The following is an 18341-nucleotide window of genomic DNA, read 5'->3' on the forward strand; positions in this document are numbered from 1 at the left end:
TGCTCAGAGCATTTGGATTTGATTCCCAGCACCCACACTGTGGCCCCACATTGTGACTCACAGCCATCCGTAGCTCCAGTTCCTGGGTCCAGTGCCTTTGTATAGTCTCTCAGAGCGCCAGGCATGCGGTACAGACAGACACGCAGGAAGGACAGCACACACAGAAGGATTCCCATCCCCTCCTCTGTCGCTGTCCTTCTGTCTTCCTGAATTTGCCCATTTCATGGATCTCATAAAAGGTAGTGGTAAAACCCATACTTCTGTGCCTGGCGCGTTCCAGTTCGTCTAGGGTGGTCAAGGTCATCCCTGCCATGACAAGGATCAGGCTTTCCTTTAAACATTTGGTAATATTTCAAGGCACGAATGAATGAATATACTGTATTTTTAGTTCATGTAACTTGTACACAACTGTTGTTGTAAAAATATAAAATATAAAAAAAGGTATCATTTTCTTTTATCCTCACTAGATCCGGCACCTCAGTGCCCCAAGATATCTGCTAGATATCTCGGAAACACATCCCAACTCCGAGGCGGCCCAGTGTCTCCTGCCGCCACACACTTTCCTACACTCAAACCGTCACATAAAAGAACACACAACACAAAAATCTTTGACCCAATTGGTAAGATATAATTGCCCACCTAAACATACAAAGCCCAGTACCATCCATCCCTTAACAACATTAATAACAACCTGTAAACACGCAGAGCGGAATCTTAACGTCACCTGCCATGGCTTCTCTCCCTCTCTCTCCCGGCTCTCTTCCTTTCTGTCCCAGTCTCTTCCTCTTCCTTCAACCTTCTGCCCATTCTTCCTCTCATCCAATGACAGGCCGCCTTCTATCCTGTACCTGCCCCTCACTTGTATTTTACAAATTCAATGGGGAGAAAGTTCTGGTGAAGTCACCTGAGTCCTGAGCATGTAACTAGGCTGCAGTCCTTGGGACAGTGGAATTAGCATCAAAATACAGATAACTCCAGGGCAAACCACAACACACGACTTTTAAAATTAGGTTATACTGTGGATAAAGAGGCTGTGACTATTGGAGTCTATGGAGTCACTACCTCTGAAATGCTGAGCCCACTGTGCGGCCTCTCCTGCTAGCACCTTCCTACTGCTTGGAGAAACCTCAGCCTCCTGTAGAGGCTTAGAGCATCCTGGAGTACTCCCCTTGTAATGCCCCCTTGTCACCTTCGCTCTGTCCTGTTGTGTTCTGTTTATTTGTTTTTGAGACAGGAGCCCAGACCTTGGACTTCTGATCCTTTTGCCTCCATTTCCCTGATGCTGGGATTACAGATGTTCACCATCATGCCTGGTTTATGCTGTGCTGGGGATGGAACCCAGGCTTCATGAATGCTAGGCGAACACTGCCACATGATCCACATTCCTAGTCTTTCTTGGGATCCTCATAATGTCTGTAGTGTATTCCTGATATTGAGAAGATGTGTGTTCATCCTGTCTCTTTCCCCTTCCCCTCCCTTCTAGTCTGTTCCTTCCTTCACCTTTACTAATCTTAAAAAGAGACAAACCAACACTTTCCCCCCATGTAGTCAAGATTTATTTTGAGATCTAAAAACATTAAGGCTAATTAAAGCAAAACTACTATTATTGCCTTAAAGGGCAAACAAACAAACAAACCAACCAACCACTTTTCCTCTTTATATGAGTGCTTTGCCCGCATGTATGTCGGTGTACCATATGTGTGCAGTGCCTTTGGAGGCCAAAAGAGGGTGTCCGAGCCTCTGAGGCTGTCACATGGGTGCTTGGACCGAACTGGAGTCCTCGGAAAGAGCAGCCGGGACCTGAAGCTGCTGAGCCACCTCTGCAGGGTCTGGCTGCTGTCTCTGAAACAATGCGTTCGTTAGCATACAAAGGGTGTGTTTATGATGCTCTCCCCGTTCACCAGCATCTGCTGCTCCCTGACACATCATCTTTATTTTAATGTAGTCTTATTTAGTGATTTTTTATTTTTTTTATTTTTTGGGGGAGTCTGCATGAAAAACAGTGTTTACCAAAAGGTCACAAGGAGATTTTGACACTTTACCTTATTTTTTACAGTTTGCCTAGAATGAGTTTTGATCTTTATTGGTGAAGGGTTTTGGGTGGGTTTTTTTTGTTTTTGTTTTTGTTTTTCTCCTTACGTGTTAACCTCACACTTTCATTGGAAAGAGCCTTACCAGGGCTTGAGGGGTGGCTCAGTGGGCACAGCAGTTTGTGCTCAATTGTGAGGACATGAATCCATATACTCATCTGGCCTGTAAGTGCCAGATAGGAGTGGAAGCCCACCCGTGACCCCGGCACTCGGGAGGCAGAGATAGGGCAGGCATCCCTGGGCCATGGCTAGCCAGACCAGCTGAGACCTGGAGTTCAGAGTTCAAGGGAGAGACCCTGCCTCAGTGCCTATAGCAGAGAGAGCCAAAGACACCTGGTGCCAATGTCTGACCTCTACATGCACACTGCACACGCATACACATGCAGAGAGCGTCCTTGCCTTGTGAGTCTGGTATCTGTGTTTGTAGGGCCGTCTGGGAACTCTGTGTTTTGTTAATTCACTACAGAGTTTGTCCCTTTATGCCATCTACAGTACCTGTGTATCCCCACAGCTTTAAAACAAATCTTGGTGTCTGATAGAATGAGGCATCCAGCCTTGTTCTACAGCGTTGGCTTGGCTTCCTCTTTTTTCTTTCCATACACATTTTAGAATCAGAGCTTTTCTCTGAGGATTGCATTGCGTGTATTCATTACTTTGATCCCGGGTAGACACAGACACACAGACTGGAGGAGGCCGCCCATGTGGAAAGCTCAGCGCCCTGCATGCTGTTAGCTCTCAGCTGCTCCTTCAATGCCCACCTTTCCCTGACCCTGGGCTTTAAAGCATCCCAGTTTTCTTTGCACTCAATCCTTGGTCTTGCTGATAAAATTCCCATTCCTACAGTTTCATGTGTCAAGAAATCTGACCTGCCTGCCTGCCTGCCTTTCTTTCGTTCTTTTTTTTGGCAGATTAGGTGTTGAGTACAAGTGGAGTGACAGTTTACTTTGTGTTGAGCAGGGGACACAGGCATCAGCTAGTGATGGCTCTTTGTGACCAGCCTGGGAACTCCCATCGGTCCCCTGCTTGGGAAAGGAGTTATTGCCTCCGCCTTGTGGGCTGTGTCCCTGAGGTAGGGTCATTGATAAGCAGAGCACACTCCCGCTTGGTTCAGCAGTGCCTTTATCTTGGTCTTTTGGTGACCACTGAGTGCTAGTGGCTTAGTCAGACAGCTCCCAGGTTTGCCCTGATTGGTAGCTCCTCTGACCTTGAAGAACTCTTTCCTGATCTTCCTGCCTCAACTGCCCAGTGCTGGCCTTGCAGGGGAGCCGCTGCTCACAGCATGCTCTTTAAGGATGAGTGAGGACTTTTGAGAATGTCTGTAACAGTGAAATGAGAGGGATTGTTATTTAATGAAAGACTTTGTATTGTAATGTTTTGTGGTGTTTGGTTTTGGTTGGACTTTGGGTATTCTAACTCTCTGGTGATTAGTTATGTGATGTGAAACAAATATATCCTATTTATGCTCCTCCTCTTCCTCTTCCTCCTCTTCCTCTTCCTCCTCTTCTTCTTCTTCTTCTTTTTAAAGATTTATTTATTTATTGCATGAGTACACTGAGCTGTCTTCAGACACACCGGAAGAGGGCATCAGATCCCATCACAGATGGTTGTGAGCCACCATGTGGTTGCTGGGACTTGAACTCGGGACCTCTGGAAGAGCAGTCAGTGCTCTTAACCTCTGAGCTATCTCTCCAGCCCTATGCTCTTCTGATGTCTAATTTCATGTGCTTACCAAAATTTATAACTGTAAGATCATGATTTGTAATTAAAAAGATTATATTGTTTTACAAGGTTTATGGCAGTTTGAAATTTTATTTTAAAACTAAATTGAAGTGTTTTGAATAGTTTTTGACTGTTTTTGAATAGTTTATTTTATGAGGTACAGAATACAGTACAAATGTTTATTCTGAGGTGCTTGTTTCTACCTCTATCACCAGCCTTTTGTCCCACTTCTCTGCAAAACTATCTCTGTAGTTCTCTTTAAAAATGTCGTTTATTGTATGTGTGCACACATTGGCCTCTACTGTAGCACACGTGTGGAGATGAGAGAACAGCCTATGAGAGTTGGCCCTCTTCTCTCTGTTATTTGGGTTCCAAGTCCAGGTAGCAAGCACAGTTACCCCTGAGCCCACCTTCCTTATTTATTTATATTTAAACTTTTCGTTCATTTTTATTTTATGTGTGGGGGTGTTTTGCTTGTATCCTTGTGCACTACGTGTGTGCAGTACTGATGGAGGCCAGCAGAGGGCATCAGATTCCCTGGAACTGGAGTTACATTGTGTGGGTGCTGGTTCCTGAAAGAGCAGTCAGTGCTTTAACTGCTCAGCTCTCTCTTCATTCAGCTCCTGTTTTCCTTTTTTTTTTTTTTTTTTTTTTTAGGTTCTTTTTTTCGGAGCTGGGGATCAAACCCAGGGCCTTGCGCTTCCTAGGCAAGCGCTCTACCACTGAGCTAAATCCCCAACCCCTGTTTTCCTTTTTCTAATGGCTTCTTGTATCCCATCACCTGGAAGTGACCTCTTTTCTGCACACCATGCTGCAAGTATAACCTTACATGTAATGTTTTACAGCTGTGCACTGCATCTGTGGGAGACAGTGCAGGAAGGGGGCTTGCCGGACTAAGGAGCAGTGCCTTTATGTCTATAGCAGTGGGTGGCTACTGATGCCCAGGTAGATACTAATGTCGAATGCTTGCTGTACTGCTAGATACTGTCCTCAGATTTTCATCCATGAAAGTTCTTGTTTAGACTCCAGCACCACGGGGACAGGGAGGTGGAAGTAGGGGCCAGAGTCTGTTGCCAAAGCTTGGCACTAGGCTGCTGTCAGGCTGTGTACTTTAAGTCATTGTGCAGGAGATAGTGTCTGATGTGCATTTAGCCAGCAGCTCCCTCTCTGTGCACCTTACAGGCCTCTGCATGGCAGATGTTTGAGCAGGAGCCTGTGCTTCTGGTTGTCTTTGCCTCTCTGCTGTCTCACATTCCTTACTCCAAGGAGTTCCCCATGTCTAGGTCCAGGGTACCCTGGATGGACCCTCAACCCTGGCTGTCTGTGAGGATCCTCTCGGAGCTAGGAAGACTTGCCTTTAGATTCTATGCCAGGGGCTGGCTTAGTTTGGACAGAGACTCAAGTTTCTCCCAATTTGTGTTTTAAAGCGAAGAGACTCTAGTGTCAAAGCTTCTTGAACAGGGAAAGGCTGTTGCAGTGAGAGGTGCTCTGGCAAAGGCCTGCAAGCCTTCTCTTGTTTCTGAACACTCCAGGGGAATCTGGCTTAGCCAGCAGGGGAATCCCTTCACCCTGGGAATGGCTCTGGCTAGAGTGAGCCTGCATCCTACATTGATCAAGTCTGTCTGAAAGCAAGGTCTTTTATTTCTTTTTTTTTTTTTTTTTTGGTTCTTTTTTTTTTTTCGGAGCTGGGGACCGAACCCAGGGCCTTGCGCTTCCTAGGTAAGCGCTCTACCACTGAGCTAAATCCCCAGCCCCAGGTCTTTTATTTCTTTGTGTTGAGGTTAGCCAGCCTCAGATGGAACGGGAACCCTGGGGAGGGTAAGGAAGGGTGGATGGGCAGTGCCCAGTTGCTGAGTCCACTCCTTCTGGACTCGGTACACGGCTTCTGAAGCCATTGACTTTAGTTCACCTGACTGCTCACCAGGTTCCAGAAAGGCAGCACATGCTGGCTAATCAGCTTCTTCTCACAAGTGATCAAATGATGCAGATAGACTAGCAATGTACACGGATTGCTATTTATAAAAAAATCAATGTCCTTCATATGTATAAACACATAAGCATAAATATACTCATAATATTATTTACATTTATACTGGTCTCATTCTCACTTGTTTTCATGCCTCAGTCACACATTTCTGTTTTGGAAAGGTGACAAGTTCTATTTCATGTAGCTACGCTTAGCTGTCTCTACCCCACTGTCCTAGCTATACCCCAGCCTGTAGAGTTGTCCTTTTGTTAAAGGTTATATGTTACTGACTCTGCCTTTTTAAATTAGTTTTCTTTATTTTTGAGACTTTCATACAAGTATACTGTGAAACATTAAATCCCTGACCACATTTCTCTGGCCTCTAAGATCGTTCTGTAATGTGTTACTGGTATAAATATTCTGTTTCTCAAAACCATTAGCGTGAAAGTCACCAGACCCAACATGCTCACCATTTGTCCCTCCCTCCCTCTCTCTCTCTCTCTCTCTCTCTCTCTCTCTTTCTTTCTCACCATATGTCTTAGTTTTCTTTCTATTGTAGTGAAAAACACCATGACTGAAAGCAGCTTGTAGAGGAAAAAATTATTTTATTATTTTATTTTTTTAAATCTTACAGATTGTAGTTCATCATGCAGGGAAGTCAGGCTGGAACTTGGAGGCAGGAGCTGATGCAGAGGCCATGGAGGGGTGCTGCTTGCTTCCCATGGCTTGCTCAGCCTGCTTTCTTATGGAACCCAGAACCAACCTAGGGATGTGGTCTATGGTAATCTGTGCCCTTCCACATTGAATCATCAATTAAGAAAATGTGCTGCAGGCCTTCCCACAGGTCACACTTGGGGGGCACTTTCTTAATTAGGTTCTCTCTTCCACAATGTCTCTGGCCTGTGTCACGTTCACAAAAAACTAGACAGAACACCACGTCTCTGGCTGGTCTGGAACTCTGTGTAAACCAGACTGGCCTCAAACTCAGAGATCTGAGTGCTCAGTGCTGGGGTTAAATTCGTGCACTACTTGAAGTGTACCTTTACCCACTGAGCATCTCACCAGCCCTAATTTTTGTATATATGTACATCCATCTGTCTATCTATCTGTCCATCTATCTATCTATCAATCATCTATTGATCATCTATCGATCTATCATCTATCGATCATCTATTGATCTATCATCTATCTATCATCTATCTATCATCTATACATCATTCTTTGAAAGTACAATAATATAATACAATATTTAATTGTGTTTAAATATTTAAAATACAATAACATTTTATTCTATTTTGAGACAGGGTTTCTCTGTGTAGCCTTGGCTGTCCTAAAATTAATTCACCAGTAGACAGTGAATTGGCTGTTCGGAGTCTGTAGATGGCCCAAGAAAATGTGTCTGTGGACCGACACCATTTCAGTTCTCCATAGCTAAAGTCCTAATCAGTGGGCTTGTACAGAATTCAGGGTGTCTGCACCCCAGGAGCTGCTCTGTCACTTGGCAGGTGCTGCTGTGTCTCCCTCCCTGCCATGGGGAAGCTAGATCGTGAAGTCTGGCATCCTCTAAACTCCTGCTGGCCACCTAGGAGCAGAGTGACTGACTGCAGACTCTAGGGACATGAGTCAGTGAGTGGGGCACATCTGTGCTGCATTTCTTTGCCAGGTGGAAGGGAACAAGGCAAGGTGGGGTCTGTGGCTCTATCCACATGGAGTGCGGAGGAAGAGAGAAGCTGTAACATTGGTGAGCCTGAGACCAGATTGTGTGCTTGTGGTGACTCAGGGTTGTTTATAACCCTGCAGGTTATGGATGGGCCCGAGGTAACATGGCAGTTGCTCCTCCTGGAAACTTGACAGAGATAGCTTTGCCATGTAGACCCTGCTGGGGAGGGCATGAGCCATAGAACCCTTCTTCTGTCTTGGCATGAAGTTAGGGATTCTGGAGATTTCCCCCAGGATGTCCTCATGGGGTCTGTGGGCCTGGCTAGCTGGCAGAGGCCGGCGTATCCTCTGACGAGAGAGCGGCTTTGCTTTCCCTCCAGGAGTGCGCTGCTTCTTTAGGATAGCGCTATCTCGTCTGTAAAGCTCTTGTTTACCACATTTCATTGTCTTCTGGCTTTTTCTCAGTCTCCAAAGGTCTTAATATGAGCCTGTGTGGAAGTTGAATTTGTGAAGCCCACATTGGGCTCTGATGCATTGTGGGTAGCTTTGCTCCAGGTGATTTCTGGGTTCTATGAGCTTGTGTGGCTGTCAGCCCAACTCAAAATTGCACAGTGAAGCAAACCTTTAATTTACTGGGTCAGAAGAATTCAACAACAAATTAAGTGTCTGCTCCAACATGGGCCTTTTTTTTCTGTGTTGAAAGGGGTGGGTAATTCACCTGGTATCTTCTGGAAATCCATTGATTTAAATGCATTTCAAGGGGCTAGCGATACAGCTTGCATAGTAGAGTGAGTATTTTCCTACCTTGAAGCTTTTGGTTCAGTCCTCAGCACCCCATAAATTGGGCACTCCTGTAACCAGAAATTCAAGGTCATCTTTGGTTATATAGCCAAGTTCAGAGGCAGCATGGGACGTGAGACCCCAGCTGTTTTATTTTTAAGCTATTTTTAGGAATCAGGAGAAATCCCTGCCCTGTGCTGCTTTGGAGGTATTCTCTGTTTCCTTGCTCTCTGCCTATATCAAAGTTACAAAACCTCACTAGTGTCTGAGGCTTGTGTCCTCACTAACGTGATAAACAGGACAGGTGATTTCTCTGAGACTCACTGGGGAGCAGTTTAGACACCACAGCTCCTGAGTTGGTGTTTGATTATATGGACGAGACTGGCCAGATACCTTTGGAGAAGTCTCTTAGCTCCCAAGTTCTCATTCGTTCATTGCTCGCTCTAATGCGGTAGGGGTGATGGGGAATAAAGCACATACGCTTTCTGTGTGCGCTGGGAATGATGGAGTGGTGGCTCCATGGTTAAGAGCATTTGCTGGTCTTGCAGAGGACCTGGCTGTAGTCTCCAGAGCCCACATAGCAGCTCACAGCCACCAGGAACTGAAGTTACAGGAGATCTAACTCCCTCTTTTGGCCTTCAAGGGCACCAGGCACACATGTGATGCAAAAACATTCATATAGGCAAAGTACACAAACAGAACCTTTGTGGGGTGCGGTTGGTGCTAAGCCGTAAGTGAAATCTTGAGTTTTGACCGAGATCCCCAGTGCGTGCAGAGAGAAGCAGGCTTGTTTGGATGAGCCTTTCTCACTGCAGCATAGCCCTGGCTGTTTGTGGATTATGCAAACTCTTTATTATTCCTAAGGAATCTAAACCCTGTTTTTGGTGGGGGTTGGGGTGGGGAGAATGTAAGTTTTCCTAGTTAACATTTTTTTCCTTTCAAAAAAGCATACTTTTAAAAGCAACAATCAAGAAAATTGTGTTTTTGATGAATAAGCCGTGTCTTGAGTGCTAACACATTTGTGGCCCTGTGTAATAATCACTCTGCTGGGTTCCATGGGTTCTCATAGTTCTGGGCCTTGGAGACAGCTCCAGGTAATTGGCTTGCTCTGCAAGTGTGAGGACCTGAGTTTAGACCCCGGACTTTGCTGGTAACCCCAGTGCTACAGGGTGGGGGTGGAGACAAGAGGAAGGCTGTGGTCTGCTGACTGCCAGCCCAGTTCAGTGAGTGTCACTGTCTAAAGGGAATAAGGCAGAGTGTGATAGAACAAGACACTTAATGTTCTCCACATGTACACAGAAGTGTGCACACCTGTAGGTGTGTGCACACCCTCACATTCAAATTTTGTTACCTTTTAAGGCTGGCTTTTGAGTTTGTCGCATGTAACAACAGTTTTCTCCTTTTAGGTACTGAGTAAGATTCTGTTGTAGAAATGTTTTTTCTTTTATCTATTGTGGGCAGTGGGTTAGGTTAGTTGCTGGGACCCTAATGGCTATAAATATAACCATTGTAAACCTTTTTTTTTTTTTTTTTAAAGATTTATTTATTTATTTTGTATACAAGTACACTGTAGCTGTTTTCAGACACACCAGAAGAGGGCATCGGATCCCATTACAGATGGTTGTGAGCCACCATGTGGTTGCTGGGATTTGAACTCAGGACCTCTGGAAGAGCAGTCGGTGCTCTTAACCACTGAGCCATCTCTCCAGCCCCATTGTAAACCTTTTATGTGAAAGGAAGACACTTCACGCCTTCTCTCTCCAAGTTAGCCCTGGCTGTCCTGGAGCTCCCTCTGTGGACTCTACCTCTCCAGTGCTGGGCTCACAGCTGCACTCCTTCTTGTAATGTTTCTTTAAGAGCTTTTTTGAGTTGATAGACTTAGGTCCTAAGATAAGACCTGAGGGACATACAGCCCTTCAGTGAGTGACAAAAAAGCCCACATTATCACAGGAACTACATTGACGAGAGGAGGTAGAGTTAGAGGACTTAGCAGGCCAGAGTGGATAGAGGGACACAGCACTGGTGAGTCCTTCCAGATGAGTCACTTGGCTCACAGTGGTTAGGAAGTGGGTGTTGTTGTGGTAAATACTCCAACCCAAATGTGCCCGTGCAATGAAAACACAACTCAGTTAATATGAATACAAGCTGCGCTCCTAGACTGGGCAGATGCACCACTGCACTACCCTTCCCCAGCTAGGAGATCCCTTAGAACTCGTGGTTTCTCCAGGCCACGTGCTTCAGTTCCATCTCCTTCCACCTGACTTCCTCCATGGTTCCCTTCTCTCGCCTCCTTCCTTCTTCCTCAAACTCTTCAGCTCCACCTTCTTTCCCCTGCCCAATCACCAGCTGTAGCCTTTATTTGGTTCCGATGAAGTCACCTGAATATGTGATTCACTTCTCCTCCTAGGCAGCCCTTCTTGGGGAATCAGAATTAGCAAAATACAGACGCGATCCACAGCAGGTGTGGCCACTTGGGTTCTAGCACTTGGGAGGTGGAGCAGGAGAAACAGAAAATTAAGGTCTTCCTCGGATACACTGTTTCAGACAGCCCTGGGCTGTTTGAACAGTGTCTCCAAATAAAACAACAACAACGCCGACGACTAAGACTGCAACGACAGCAACAACTCAACAAAATAGTCTTTTGTGCCATTTGTATGGGATTTCTATCTGGGTAAATAAGTGGGCATCCGTTCTTAAAACTGGCCCTTTGGGGTCAGGGCATGAGTCATTTAAGAGTTAGCTCTGAGCAGTGATGGGTACACCTTAATCCCAGCACTCAGGAGGCAGAGGCAGGCAGATCTCTGAGTTAGTTCAATGCCAGCCTGCTCTACAGAGCTAGTTCCAGGCCAGCCAGGGCTACACAGAGAAACCCTGTCTTGAAAAACAAAACAAAAAGAGTTAATTTTGCCTATCTTGGTAAGATGTCACAAGACATGGGTCAGGCTCCAGGTGGTCAGTGTCTGATTGTTGAGTGTGAGAATTGCCACATGTGTTTTGGTCTTTTTTTTCTTTTTCTTTCTTTCTTTCTTTTTTTTTTTTTTTTGGAGCCGGGGACCGAACCCAGGGCCTTGCATTTGCTAGGCAAGCGCTCTACCACTGAGCTAAATCCCCAACCCCGTGTTTTGGTCTTTTTTGTCTTTGCTTTAACCACACGGACTCTCTCTTTCTACCAGACTGTCTTTTTAGTGCAGTGTCCTGGGCACCAGCATGGAGGCCCAGGTATGGGACAACCTTAGCTTTTGCTACTGCAGTCAGACCGGTGTGCACAATGGCTGATTAATATTTAATTTCTTTACAAGAAACAACTTGGGGGGTTGGCGGTGGAGAGATGGCTCAGTGGCTAAGAGCACTGACTGTCCTTTCAAAGGTCCTGAGTTCATCAACCATCTATGACTGGGATTTGATGTCCTCTTCTGGACATAGGCATATACTTAGGCAGAATACTACATAGATAATAAATAAATTAAAACAAACAAACTTGGGGTGCTGGAGAGATGCTAAATGGTTAAGAGCACTGGCTGCTCTTACAGAGGACCCAGGCTGAGCTCCCAGCACCCACATGGCAGCTCATAATTATCTGAAATTCTAATTCTAGGGAATCCAGCACCTCTTCTTACTTCCATGGACCCCTGTACACATGGTGCACAGACACGCATTTGGGCACCCAAATATTCACATAGATAAATATTTAAAAAAAAGAACAACTTGTAAGTCCAGTAGATGCTGACTGAATTCTGAACATAACAAAGTATTTTTTAGGAAGCAAGCCTCTGGGAAAAAGGCGCTTTTTCACAACTAAGAGTGGGTTTGTAAATGAAGATGGACAGACACTGGTCTCCTGCCTCTGCTGCTGTGCTATTTGCTGTGTGTGCTGTTTCCTCCCTTCTCTTCCTCCTTGGCAGACCTGGTCAGCAGTGAGGCCACCTGCGGTGCTGAGAGCCGCTTCTCGGACTGCCTGCCCGTGTCTGGGCATGGTCAGTGGCCCTTTCTCAGGCGAGGCTAGCCCTTATCAGTCTTCCCACCCACTGCTGCCGCTAGTCCCACCGCCAGCTGTGAAGACAGTTTTATATCCAGCTTTCGATCTGCATCTCACTCCGCCGTTCTCTCTTCACCCTGGGGACTGTCTGGCATGCTCTACACAATCTAATGGTGTGCTGCCAAAGTGGAGAACTTAGGGCTGTTGGGGGAGCTTTTGTCACTTGTGGGATTAACTTTGGATGTCTACAGCAAACGTTGGTGCCCACGGGTCCAGCCTGCTTTTGGACTCTGCCTCAGTACTGACCAGGTTCTAGCATAACAGAACATATCTGTGTGCACTTCAACTCAGCTGCAGGAGGGTTTGGGTGTCTTGAGTTTAGGGTGGGGAGATGTTTTAAAAGAAAATGAAACAGCTCCTTGCTTTCTTCTCATGGCTCTGGAATTTGGGCAGAGGGGACTTTCCCTGTGGCTGGCTGTCTACTACCAGGAGGCCGTGCTGTGGAGAGAAGTTCGCACTCTGGTTCTGTAGCATCCTCTGTATCAACTTTGAGGAGGCCATTTGATCCCTACTAGAAGAAAACTGAGGGAGCTGGAGAGATGGCTCAGCACTTGGGTTCAATCCCCAACACCCACATGACAGCTTACGACCATCAGTAACTAGTCTCAGGGAATCTAACACCCTTGTCTGGCCTCCTCAGGCACTATACAAAAGCTATATGCAGATAGAACATTCACACACATAAAAATAGATTGTTAGGAAGAGGAAGACAAAGAAGAAAATTCAGTCTTGTTGGCTGATGTCAGGACTGACAGAGAGCAAACTGTTCTAAGATGGGCCCAGAGCTTAGCCCCATCAGCCTGGAAAACACCTAGAGAAGGCTGTTCAAAGCCCAGGGTTTCATAACAGGAGGTTATGGAAGGTTGGATGGAGGGGAGGAGGTTGATGGAAGTTTGTGGAGAAGTTGAGAAGTAGCGACCTCAAGGGGAAGACTCATCTCTCTTGGGAGTTTTACTTCAGTCTCTTGGCTATGAGAAGGGGCTGACTGATGCCTTTCCTTAAGTGGGCATTGTAAATATACGTGTGAGTGGTAACTTATGGAGTCTGTATACTGAGCTAGACAGTACAGGGTGCTTACAGGTTCCTTATCTGTTAGTGCTGCCAGGGGAGCGAAGAAAAGGCCTGAAATAGGGCTGGTGACTCCAGCGACAGTTCCGTCCACTGAGTAGGGAGGCTAGGGAAGGGTAGATCTCATTTATCATCGCAGAGATGCCTGAGGAGTTGCCGTCCAAAGTATCTCTAGGCCACATGTTTGTGTGCAGTGACCCCCAGGACAGTAGCGCTTACTATAGCAGTTGATGACACACACAGAGCTAGACATTCTCTAAGCCATGTCAGCAGGGACAGGAAGGGCTGCCCACTACTTAACTAGGGATACCAGACAGCTTGTCCCAGTGGCAGAGCCAGAATTGGATTGGAACCTGTGCTTTCTTGTCACAGACAGGTTCATATTCCTTCCTCAGATCACAAGCTACTTGAAGTTTGTCATTGTCTTTTCCCAGGATCAAGCTGCTTTTGGGATGTCACTTTTGTTGTAGGGTTTAATCTCGTGGCAGGCCTCCCTACAAAGTACTGGACTGCTCCCTGGTTCTGTATGCCTGTGACGGAAGCTGCATTCACCTTGATGCTTACCCTCATCAGAGGCTGAGTTGTGGATTCTCCTTATCTCTTCACTCAGGCCCTTGGCTGAGGTGTACAGGGCATTGGAAATGAACTGGCCCTGATCTTTTCCACTGTCAGTGTTACTGAGCCTGCTGCAGAGCCCCAGCGGACCAGGAGGCACCTGCTCTGCTCAGGGACTGGACAGAGCATCCTGAGCTTGCTGCTGCCCTGCTTTTTGCAGGAGGGCACTTCCTGTGCACACCTGGAGGTCTGTTTTCTTTTCCTCTTTTTGTACCTATTCACAGCTTTTGATGGACCAGTCAAATTGAGATCATTGTCATTGGGCTGGAAAGCCCGTTCTCTTCTCCTCAAATTCAGGACGTGGTTTGTCAGTCCTTTCTCCTCAGAGCCTCCCCAGCCTGTTCTCCTGTCCTTGGGAAGGAAGGTCTTGATTTAGAGGTACTGTTAGAATGAAATAGAAAATAAAACCATCTCAACTAAAATCACTGTGTGTGTGTGTGTGTGTGTGTGTGTGGGTGTGTGTGTGTGTGTGTGTGTTTGAGAGAGACAGACAGACAGACAGACACAGACAGAGAGAATGTGTACGTATATATCAATATGTATGTATGGAGGTCAGAGGAGAGAGCCTGCAGGAATAGGACTGTCTTAGTTAGGGTTTTACTGCTGTGAACAGACACCTTGACCAAGGCAACTCTTATAAGGACAACATTTAATTGGGCTGGCTCACAGGTTCAGAGATTCATTTTCATCAAGGCAGGAACATGGCAGCATCCAGGCTTGCATGGTGCAGTAGGAGCTGAGAGTTCTACGTCTTCATCTGAAGGCTGCTAGTGGAACACTGGCTTCCAGACAGCTAGGACTAGGGTCTTAAAGCCCACAGGCACAATGACACACCTACTCCAATAAGGTCACACCTCATAATAGTGCCTGGGCCACTATATAGAGTCACTCCCTGGGCCAAGCTTGTACAAACCCTCACAAGGACCATATGTGTTATCAGGCTTGGTGGTAAGTGCCTTTAACATGGCCAGCCAGTCCATTCTTGAACTCAGGATTCTCCCGCTCAGCCTTCAGAGTGCTGGGACTATAAATTTAGGCCACCCTATTCAAGTTCAGGGTGATTCTTGTATTTTCAGTATGATGAACCATGGCATTTTTTCTGAACTTGAAAGTTTTCCAAGATGCTCTGAGGGTAGCTCTGTATTTAGGAGCTGTGCTTTTGGGGGGCTTGCTCCCTTGTTTTGAGGAGGAGGCCCATGACTTCTAGCTCAGCAGCTTCTCAGTAGGCTTTGATATGGACACACATACCTTGGAGTTATGCTCCAGTCAACACTGGGGCAGCCTAGGGCCCGCTGCTGCTGTTCAACCCTTCCGTGTAGACTGCTCTAAGGAGCTGGGATCACAGTTTGCAACTCCAGGAGTGTGTGGCAGAGCTGTGTGGCTGGCTCTCCTGAGTAGCACTCGTAGTGAGACAGCCATTTGCCATCTTTCTCTCAGAACCTTCTCTGTGATCGGGTTGTTTGTTATTTTGGTTTTTGGTTTTTTGTTTGTTTGTTTGTTTTTTACTATGTAGCCCTGGCTGTCCTGGAACTTGGTGTGTAGAACATGCTGGCCTTGTACTCAAAGAGATCCATCTGCGTCTGCCTCCTCAGTGCCTGGATTTAAACTATGATTAACTTATTTTCTGGGTATGAGTGTTTTGCCTGCAAGTGTATGTGTGCATCTGTATATACCTGGTTCCTGCAGAGGCCAGAAGAGGGTGTTGATCTCCTGCAAGAACAGCAAGGGCTCTTTTTTTTTTTTTTTTAAAGATTTATTTTATTTATATGAGTAAGTACACTGTTGCTGTCTTCAGACACACCAGATCCCATTACAGATGGTTGTGAGCCACCATGTGGTTGCTGGAATTGAACTCAGGACCTTTGGAAGAGCAGTCAGTGCTCTCAACCACTGAGCCATCTCCCCAGCCCACAGCAAGGGCTCTTAACAGCTGGGTCATCTTTCCAACCCGCCACCATCTACTTTTGGACATTTCTACTTTTAAACCGTAAGTTTGTGGGTGTGTACTAAAAGGATCTGTTTTTACAGGTTTTTGATCTGTTTTACTAACTATTCCTCTGATATCTGTGGTAACAGTGACAGATTGGGAATTACTTCTTAATAGAAGGAGGAACTGAAGGTCATTCTGGTGGCACAGAGTTACCACTGGACGTGACAGAGTATTTCTGGACTGTTCCTTGAACTCCTCACTCTGTACTCTCCTTTTTATGTCACAGGATTAATAATTTAATACATGTTCTGGTGGGTTCTCCTAGTCTACCAGGTTTCCCAACCTTGACCTTAGTCGTCCTGATTGCTAAGTGCCTGTGCAGCTTGGTAGAGGAGCTCCTGTCATCAGAACTGGGCAAAGAACCAGTTTCGAGGGGACAACAAAGCCAAAAGCTGGGGAAATCCAGCAATTTTGGGGTGGAGACAAGTGGGTGCAGGTCGCTGCCCGCCCACGGCTAGTTTCCCAGGCCTCTGGAAGCTTGCGCTTGTGAGGGCCTGGGCAGTGATGTGCGTTGGTGCATGGGGAAGAATGTGGCCATTGCATTCCCCGACACATACCAAGAACACTTGCTACCCCTCTCCACAGCAGTTCACAGCTATGCTGACCGATGTCAGCTTGTGAGGGCAGCATGGGAAGCGCCCCATTGTGGGCCTTGGTTGAGAAGGACACTCACAGATAGCTTCAGAGAGAAGAATGCCAAGCATGCAGTGCCTTTGGCCAGGATAGCTATGGCAGGCAGCAGTGGGCCATGGAGGTGGACATCCAGGTCCCTAGGGTGTGACTCCTTGAAAGAGTGTGCCCTGTGGAGCGAAGTGCAGCACCGCAGGCTCCCAGGCTTTCCTTTCCCAGATGAGAGTTTCCACTACATCTGCGCAGCACATTCTGGTGCTAGTGTGCCTATGATGGCTTAGGATCTAGGAAAGGGTGGTAGCCAGTGCTCAGGGCTTCCAGCCGCCGCCTCTGGCCTTCATGCCTATGCCTGTGTGCAAGTGAGTCCTGTAGAGGAAACCCCACAGCTCAGGCTGCCCGCAGGGTGTCATGGCTGCTCCCCTGCTGCCCTCTTGAGTCAGCTCTTTCCTCTGCAGCCACCTGATCTCTGTAGATGTTATCGATGTCCTCTTCTCCAGGTTTCTTCCTGTCAGTGCTGATCTGAGTCATGAGTGGAGTTCCAGTCCCTCTGCAGCCCTGGCTGTCCTGTTTGCTGCAACCATTCTTCCCTGGTAGCATAGCCTTGTGTCTGCCTTCTGCTCTGTCCCAGACATCACAGCAGTCCTGCTGTCACTGATTCAAGTGACACTTTTCCCAAAAGACCGATGTTGCTGCAGTCACAGGCCACAGCATCCTTCAGGTGTGGAGTGTGGCACTGTACTCTTGTCTTCTTCCTTTGCGGCGCTGGCATGTGATTTCAGTCTGACTGTGCTCAGCTCTAGGCTTTTCATTCTGGAAGAGCTGCAGGTTGCATGAGTCCTCAAACCAGCCACAGTTCAGCTCTCCAAGATCCAGTAACGTGCACGGACGTGTGTCCACTTTCTCAGTTGAGCATCACTTCTGAGCAGGAATTACCACCTGCTTTGGCCAGGCAGTGGTGATGCACACCTATAATCCCAGCACTAGAAGGCAGAGGCGGTGGATCTCTGAGTTTAAGGACGGTCTGGTCTACAGAGCGAGTTCTAGTACAGCCATGGCTACTCAGGGCTTGTTTTGTTTTGTCTCAAAAACAAAAACAACAGCAGCAAAAATTGCCACTTGCTTTGGAGCAGAGATAGTTTTTATATAGAAGAAAACATTAAAACACACTTCTAACAGATTAAATTCAGTCACCAAAATGTATACTAAGGAGATCTGTCTAGAACAAATGATTTGGCTGAATTAACTAGTAGCTGGCAAGACCCCATCTTTTAAAAGGGGGAAAAACAAGTAAACTTAAAAAAACTTCAAAATATTCAAAATAATTTTATTTTCTTGTTGAATTATCAACAAGGGGATTTGAGACAAGCTTTCACTGAAGCTCAGGCTGCCCCCTATTGGGCTCAAATGATCCTCTTGCCTCAAACTCCGAGTGTGGGGATTATGAACACACAACAACCACATCCTCTTCCCTGTCATCTTCCTTTTTCCATGAAGTTGTTCATTTGGCAAAATACCAGTTATTTCACAGGTTCTCCAACGGCCAGGTGAATCCTCCCCTCCTTGCCCATCAAAAGTCAGCATCAGTCTTTTGGAAAAAGTGTCACTTGGACCAGTGACATTTTTCTGGTAGTGCTGGGGATGGAACCAAGGTTTTGTACATTCAAATTAACAGTGTGTTACTACTAAGTGACCTGTATCCTGACCGCTCAGAATGCTCCTCTTCACTTGATTTTCTCCCTGACAGCCAGCTCTGCTCTTCTCCCAAGCTTGTCTTCTAACACAGGAGAG

General features: G+C 46.5%; 1 protein-coding gene across 1 annotated transcript in view; it reads left to right on the plus strand.

The window, feature by feature from the left end:
- The window catches only part of Abl1 (ABL proto-oncogene 1, non-receptor tyrosine kinase), a 103386-nt gene that overhangs the window by 6109 nt on the left and 78936 nt on the right, over positions 1 to 18341 (plus strand).

Source organism: Rattus norvegicus, chromosome 3 (assembly GCF_021556685.1).
Source record: "Rattus norvegicus strain SHRSP/BbbUtx chromosome 3, alternate assembly SHRSP_T2T, whole genome shotgun sequence".
Classification (NCBI taxonomy): Eukaryota; Metazoa; Chordata; class Mammalia; order Rodentia; family Muridae; genus Rattus; species Rattus norvegicus.